The sequence below is a fragment of the Cynara cardunculus genome (genome assembly GCF_001531365.2).
Source record: "Cynara cardunculus var. scolymus isolate 2C chromosome LG 10, CcrdV1, whole genome shotgun sequence".
In the NCBI taxonomy this organism is placed as follows: domain Eukaryota; kingdom Viridiplantae; phylum Streptophyta; class Magnoliopsida; order Asterales; family Asteraceae; genus Cynara; species Cynara cardunculus.
The window spans coordinates 2,619,911-2,627,202 of record NC_037537.1 but is presented as its reverse complement, the minus strand read 5'-3'; positions in this window follow the sequence as shown (position 1 = coordinate 2,627,202).

Genomic DNA, 7,292 nt, shown 5'->3' with positions numbered 1-7,292 from the left:
AATCGAGAACTAATAGATTATGTGGTATGCCCGGATTATGTAAGTTTGGAACAAGATTTTCATTTTCTTTTAATCCTGACACAACTCTCGTCAATTCTTTTAGCTCACAACAACTACCCCTATCTTTTTCATTTTAATCTCAGCACACAAACCCTTTTGTATTTAAACTCACTCAGATATGGTTGTCCTCTTGGGTAGGTCTGACGGTTTTGACATTTCATAGAGATATTTCTGATAAGCACTCAGTCCCTCCTAAAATAGCACATTATGCACATTTGATCACAAAGGTTGATCAAAAAATATTATTTCTTTAAAGCACAATGATCAGATAAAAAATTTGATCAAAAAATTTGGCTTTAAGCACAATTAATGAAAGAATTATGCGACAACGATTCGATTATTCAGTATATACGAGAGAAATGAATGAAGATCTGTAAGAACAAGTTTACAGATTCTGATATTAAAAAAATGAATGTATATGAATCAATGTAAAAAAATATTAGAAAACAAAATTGAATACAAACGAGTGTATTATCACCGAAAATGATTTTCGTATAAGAGACGTGATAATAACAGTTTGAAGAATAGCTGAAACAGGTATTGGAGTTATGTACGATGAGAAATTACATAAGTAAAATCTCAGGAAATACCTGTTCAGAGAATGTACTCGTTTAAAAAAAAAACAGTTTCATTTTCAAAAACATTTATTCAAAAAATTCTAAATACTCCCCCTAGAAAACAAATTTAAGTAATGATTCAGTTAAGCTCAAAAAATCAAAAAATTTGAAGAAAACATTTTAAGTACGGGTTCTAAACTAAGGGGGTGTTTGGGATTGCTTATAAAAACAACTTATTGACTTATTCCGGTGTGGCATCGGTAATAAGCACTTTTGAGTGTTTGGGTAAATAACTTATACCGGTGTCAAACCGGTAATAAGGAGTTTTTTAAGAAGTTAAACACTTCTGACTTATCATAAGTTAATAAGTGCTTTTGTAGAAAAGTCATAAGTTGTTTCAGATAAGCAATCCCAAACACCCCCTAAGTGTTTATAAACCACACCCGGTAAAGCACGGGTCCTGAACTGAAATGTTCAGAAGCATCGTTTGGAATAAATTACAACTCCCCCTGCAATGGTGTATCACTGAAATGATATTCTGATCAGCAYAAAATKGACACACCTGCAAAACCAGATTAAGTAGATTTTGGTACCCAAACGAACTTKGGTCCTATTTTGTTAGTATCTGGTTGAGGTATGTTGTAATTAACAAACCATTTATTTCTATAAGGTATTTTCTTTTCAGCACTATTAACAGGATGATCAGGAATAAAATATGAACTGTACCTAAAATTTTGATCATACCTGTTCTTACCTTTCCAATTATTCTGATAACTGTTATCTCCAGACCACCTGTTGAACCTTTTGTTATTGACAAAATTGTTGGTTCTGCATGTTGAGCATATAATCCTTCTCTTGCTAAGATTGATCTGATCATTAGTGGATTTCACAATGCAAGGAAGATTGTTAGTAACAACAGGTATATGAAATAAAACAGATTCAGACTTGTTAACCCAAATGCTTTTAATCTTTGAAGAATAATTGGGTGATCCAATGATATACCCTTGATAATACTGATTAGAACGAGAATAGTTCTTAGAAACATTAGATTTAGGACTACTTGAATAACTGTTCGAATATGAACAATTATAAAAGCTGGTTTTACACTGAGAAGGAGAACCATTGAATAACTGTTCGAATATGAACAATTATAAAAGCTGGTTTTACACTGTGATTGAGAACCAGTTGGACTTTTAACACATGAAAAGTCTTTGACTTTTTGTAAAAGTTGGTCTCTTTCTACAGTAACTAAATCATATTTCTTTTTCAGTTCAGTTCTCATRTTCAATTCAGTTTCAARGTCTGTCTTTAGATCAGAYAATTTCTTTGAAGTATCCAGGAGTTTACCTWCTAACTCCTTCTGTAGCATTTCAAACTTTCTCTTCTGATCTATTAACTCTCGTTTCTCTTCATCTGAGCTACTCTTTTCATTCTCCGAGACAATGTCAAGCCACTTTTTCTTATTTGTAAGCTCTTTAGCAATTGCTGTATACTTCTTTGAAGTATTTCTTTTCTCAAGAGCAAATTGCCTTTTCTCTTCATCTAAAGCCTTTTACTTTAGGTCAATGCTTTCGGACAATTTATGTAGTTGACTCTGACAGTCTTCGGAGATGTCTTGCTTTTCTTTATCATTCTTGGCTCGTTCCAAAATGATAAGCTGCTCAAAATCCAAGATTTGCTTTAAAAACATCTTTGCGTTCAGCTCGAGAGAGTTAATCTTATTCTCAAAGGATTTTCGTTCAGAATCAAATCTGTTCTCAACTTCCATAATCCTCTTCTTTTCTTTCTCCGTATCTTTCCTTTCAGCATTTAAATCCTTTTCAGCATTTAAAACCTTTTCCTTTTCTATTTCCAATAATTTCCTTAACTCAATCAAATCATTCTCTTGTTTATGAATTTTTTCAGTAAAGTCCYCAGTCTCTGTATTTTTCCTCTCAAGAGAGTTCCTCTYAGCATTTAGTTCCTTTTGAACTTTTTGGAGTTTATTTAACAAATCTATATTAGACTTACTTAACTTTTTTAAATCATCATCATAGTTTTTCCAGTCCGAACTCAGATTTTTTTCAAGCTTTTCAATCTTATACTCAAATTCCTTCTCGATTCGTTCACACTCCTTTTTATGTTCTTTCTTTAAGTATTTGATATATTCCTCATTAGCATAATTTTTAATGTACATATTTATGTAATTCTCTTTATAGTTCACAATGCTCTATTCTAGCTCAGCAATCTTCTCTCTCATCTCCTTTAGAATATCTGTGAGAAATACGAAGCGATGAAATTCAAACAGCTACTGTGTTCTTGTTAGCTGTCCTCATCTCTGTCAAGGATTCTTCTCTTTCCAAACCGAAATCAACAAGTTTCACAGATCTGTGATCTGCCGTCAGCAGCAAGTTTTCAATTTCTAACAACCTGCTGTCCACTGTTGCTGTCAATGAGAAATCAAACAATTATGTTGCCCAAATCTAATTCGAACAAAGTTGTAGCCAGAGGTTGAGCGATTACTTAAATCGCACACAGAATCTGAGCGATTTAACTTGAATTGGAAAAATTAACCAAGTCCTAATACGATCACGACTACAAGCAGAATCCTTGAATCTCGCTTATGTGATGACGAACCCGAATTTGTGTGATGAAATCAAACCCCAAGCGATTTATGTGAAAACTTGTACAATACAGAGAAATCCGATCACCAGTCCGCTCAAGCTCTTGCTTAAATCAAGTAAAATCTGAGCGATTTATAATCCGGTCACTTATCTGGTCATGAATTAATCGAATCCGCTCAAGAATAAACCTAAATCGCTCAAGTATCCGGTCACGAGTTGATCGATTAAGACTTAGAAAAATCAGAACCTACCTTTGATTTGTGCGATTAAGAATCCGGGTAAGATATAGCAAACGTATTCGGTCACTAGTTCGATCACCACTGTTCTAAATCGATTGATGAATGTGAAACTTACCTGAGCGATTTAGAAACCGGATAAATGGATTAAGCGATTTAGAACAAGCAAGCTGTCGGTCAAGTCTCCGTATGAACCTGCGATTTAGATGAACCTGAGAAATGATTCCAAGTCCAAATCAGATGGATTGGGCTTAAAGTAATTTGGGCTATGAGCGGTTTAGTAACCAAAAACACAAACACAAAGAAATTTTAACAAAAAAAAAAATCAAAAACACCGACTTTTTAAAAAAAAAAATAAGAACACCAAAAATTTTAAAAACACAAAATTCAATTAAATCTTGAAATATAATGATCAAATCACAAAAGTTTGTGGATAACAAAGATTCACAATTCAATTACGAACAGTTTGATCATGGTTTTAACACAAAAACACAAGATTTTAAAAAAAAATTGGATCAAACTTAAGAAAAAAATAAGAACACGAAAAACAAAAAAAAAATCAGAAAATAAACTTCCAAAAATCTTCAAAAACTGATTTCATCTTTTGATTTCTTGCACACTCTGCTTTGATACCAATTGTGTGTCCCACTTTTAATGATCAATCTTCACAAAACCTTCATAACCATTGCAGATCTATGATTTATCTTCAAGAACACAAGATATACTTTGAGAGAAAATGTCAAACATTCAATACTCGGTCAAACTCTCTATTACGTAATGTGTTTTACAAAGGAGCTCTCTTCTAACAATTACAAAGACATTACCCTATTTATAGGGTCAAACCTTTAAACATAGTCAAAGTCAAACCTGCCTAAGAAAAGTCAAACACGATGACTTTTACAATTATAGACAATATTTAACTTTCAAAACAAATACAATTTAATACTGATTTTCAGTCCTAACATATTTTCTAGAGAAGCTTATAAGGCTTTCTCTAGAAATGGGCTTTGAACAAGTTGGTGGACTCATGGTGGGGCTCTTGAGTGGAAGGCCCAACACACACGCGTGCGCGTGGCTGTGGCCGAGGCCGCGGGCTCGGGATTCGCGAAGGTGGCGCGAGGAGGCGCACTTTGCACTTCGCACGCCGCATCGGAGCAGAAGGAGCCTCGGCCCGAGCTCCGAGTATCTTTTTGATACAAAGTCGTGAGGAGAAGGAAATTAACAGTTTTATTTAAAAAATAGATTTTTTACTAAGTCTTCCACGATTTTTGAGATAATGGTTAGTGGAGAAAAATTCTCCACCATAATCTCGATTTTTTTGGGAGCTTTTCATGGGAAGATGGAGGCTTCACCCAATATATAAACTATGTTGAAGCCAACTCTCAACACCACCGAAAAAATCAGTATTTTCTCTCCTTCGATTTCTGCTTTCTAGTCCTATTTCTCTCTATCGATTTCTGCATCTCTCGTGCTCGTATTCGTTTTGTTCGCTGTTCATAACAAATCGTATACTGCATCAAATCCTGGGGCATTGCGACTAACAGACTCACAGTGTGATTAGAGTGGTCGTATAAAACCTTAAAGGACAGGTTTTACCATGAAGATTATAATCCAAATTGACAGTTTAATCAAGTTGGTTTTATATTTTCAGTATTGTATTTAATTTTCTGTTCACTAAATGAACAACTCTGCTTCTACTCCTTTCTTTCATTGAATCTATCGTGAAGGTTAGATTCAATCTGTGTGAATTGACACTCTGTTGAGGTGTTGTGGGTTCTGAAATTTAAAAGGGTTTAATTTTGTCCGTTAAAGATTTAAAGTTTTTATAAAGACAAACTTTATTTTCTTTTTCATCTATCTTACTCGAATTCTTTTTTCAACATTCTTTAAGGTTTTATAATGTAATGGACACCGGAAACTACCGTATTCTTAATCAAGATATGATGAAACTCGAGAAGTTTGACGGGTCAAGTTACACTCGTTGGGAAAGACAAAGTAAAGTTCATGTTAATGGTGGTCAAACTCTATTATGTTCTGGACCCAAGCCTCCCACCTATTCCCGAAAATCCGGTCCCTGAAACAAGGCAACAGTTGGATCTTCAAAGAATTGTTGATCTGGAAAAACTAAGAATGATCCGCAAAAAAGAGGAAACTCTTGCTTGTGGACATATTAAGAATGCTCTGTCAAATCGTCTGTATAATATATATTCCTCGATTACGTGCCCTAAAGAGTTGTGGAAAGCATTGGAATTCAAATACAAGTCACAAGAAGATGGCACTAACAAATATCTTGTGTCTCAGTATTTGAGATTTCAAATGGTTGATGAAAAAATCGATTCTAGAGCAAGTGCATGAGCTCTAAGTTTTAGTAAATAAACTTAAAATGCTTTCTATTGCTATTCCTGAAATTTTCCAAGTAGGGGCAGTGATTGACAAACTACCTCCATTTTGGAAAGATTTTTCTAGAAGAATGATGCACAACACTGAAGATTATTCTTTGGATGATTTACTAAAACATCTTTGAATCGAGGAAAAGGCACGTAATCAGGAAAAGAAAGGCAAATCTTTGATGAATGCCAACATCGTGCAGGCTGGAGGCAAAGGTAAGGGAAGGGCCGGAGGGCCGGAGGTCCAAACAAAAAGTGAAACTTGGGTCCATAAAAGAAGAGTTTCAAGAGATCTAGTAATCAATCGAACCCGGGGCAGAAATTTAAGAAGTTCAGAAGGTTTCACGTCTGCGAAGAGACGAAACACTATGCTCGTGAATGCATGGACAGAAAGTCCAGACCCCCTGCTGCTAATTCTGTTGAGGGGAATCAACACCTTGTGGCGAATCTCTACATGGAAAATATTAATATGATCTCAGAGGCCTCTACAAGAATTGTGGCTGGAAGAGGTGGCTGGTACTTGGACTTTGGAGCCACTGTTCATGTTTGTGACTCCAGGTCCAAGTTTGTTGAATATGGACCGGTTCGAGATGGGAAGCAAGTGATAGTTGCTAACAACGGTCGTGCGGATGTCATTGGAATGGGTACCGTATTACTGAAGTTCACTTCCGGCAAGACCGTCACTCTCCAAAATATTCTTTACGTGCTTTTCATTAACAAGATCCTCGCCTCTGTAAGCAAACTCGATTAAAACGGGTTTGGAATAAATATAGAGGCAAGAAAGCTCGTGATTTACAAGAGGAAGACATTCATTGGAAAGGGATACTACCAGTTGGGTATGTATCGCCTGAATCTGAGTGAGGATGGTAATGAGGAGGTCGGAACTAGTGATTCAGTAGGTAGCAATGTTTTAACCATGTCTGAAGATGTTTCAAATTTTTCCGTTTCTATGATTGAAAGTGATGTAATCCCTGATGATTTTAAGAAATTTGCTTCTTTGGTTTATTCTGTTTGTTCTATTTCTTTATGGCATAAACGTCTTGCGCATATAAATGTAAAAAATATTGAAAAGATGTATAACAAAAGATTAATCAAAATTGATAACAAAGATTTTGTGTAAAATCAAAATTTACAAAGAAACCTTTTCCTTCTGTTAAAAGGGACACATCAATTTTAGAGTTGATTCATTCTGATATTTGTGAATTAAATGGAATACTTACCTGAGAAGGTAAAAGGTATTTCATTACTTTTTGTGATGACTTCAATCGTTATTTACAAGTTTATTTGTTACACTCAAAAAATGAAGCTTTCGAAGCCTTTAAACTCTATAAAGCTGAAGTCAAAAATCAACTCGAAAAACGGATAAAAATACTTCGATCAGACAGAGGTGGTGAATATTTTAATAGAGAATTCAATACATTCTGTTAAGAGAATGATATCAAACATGAA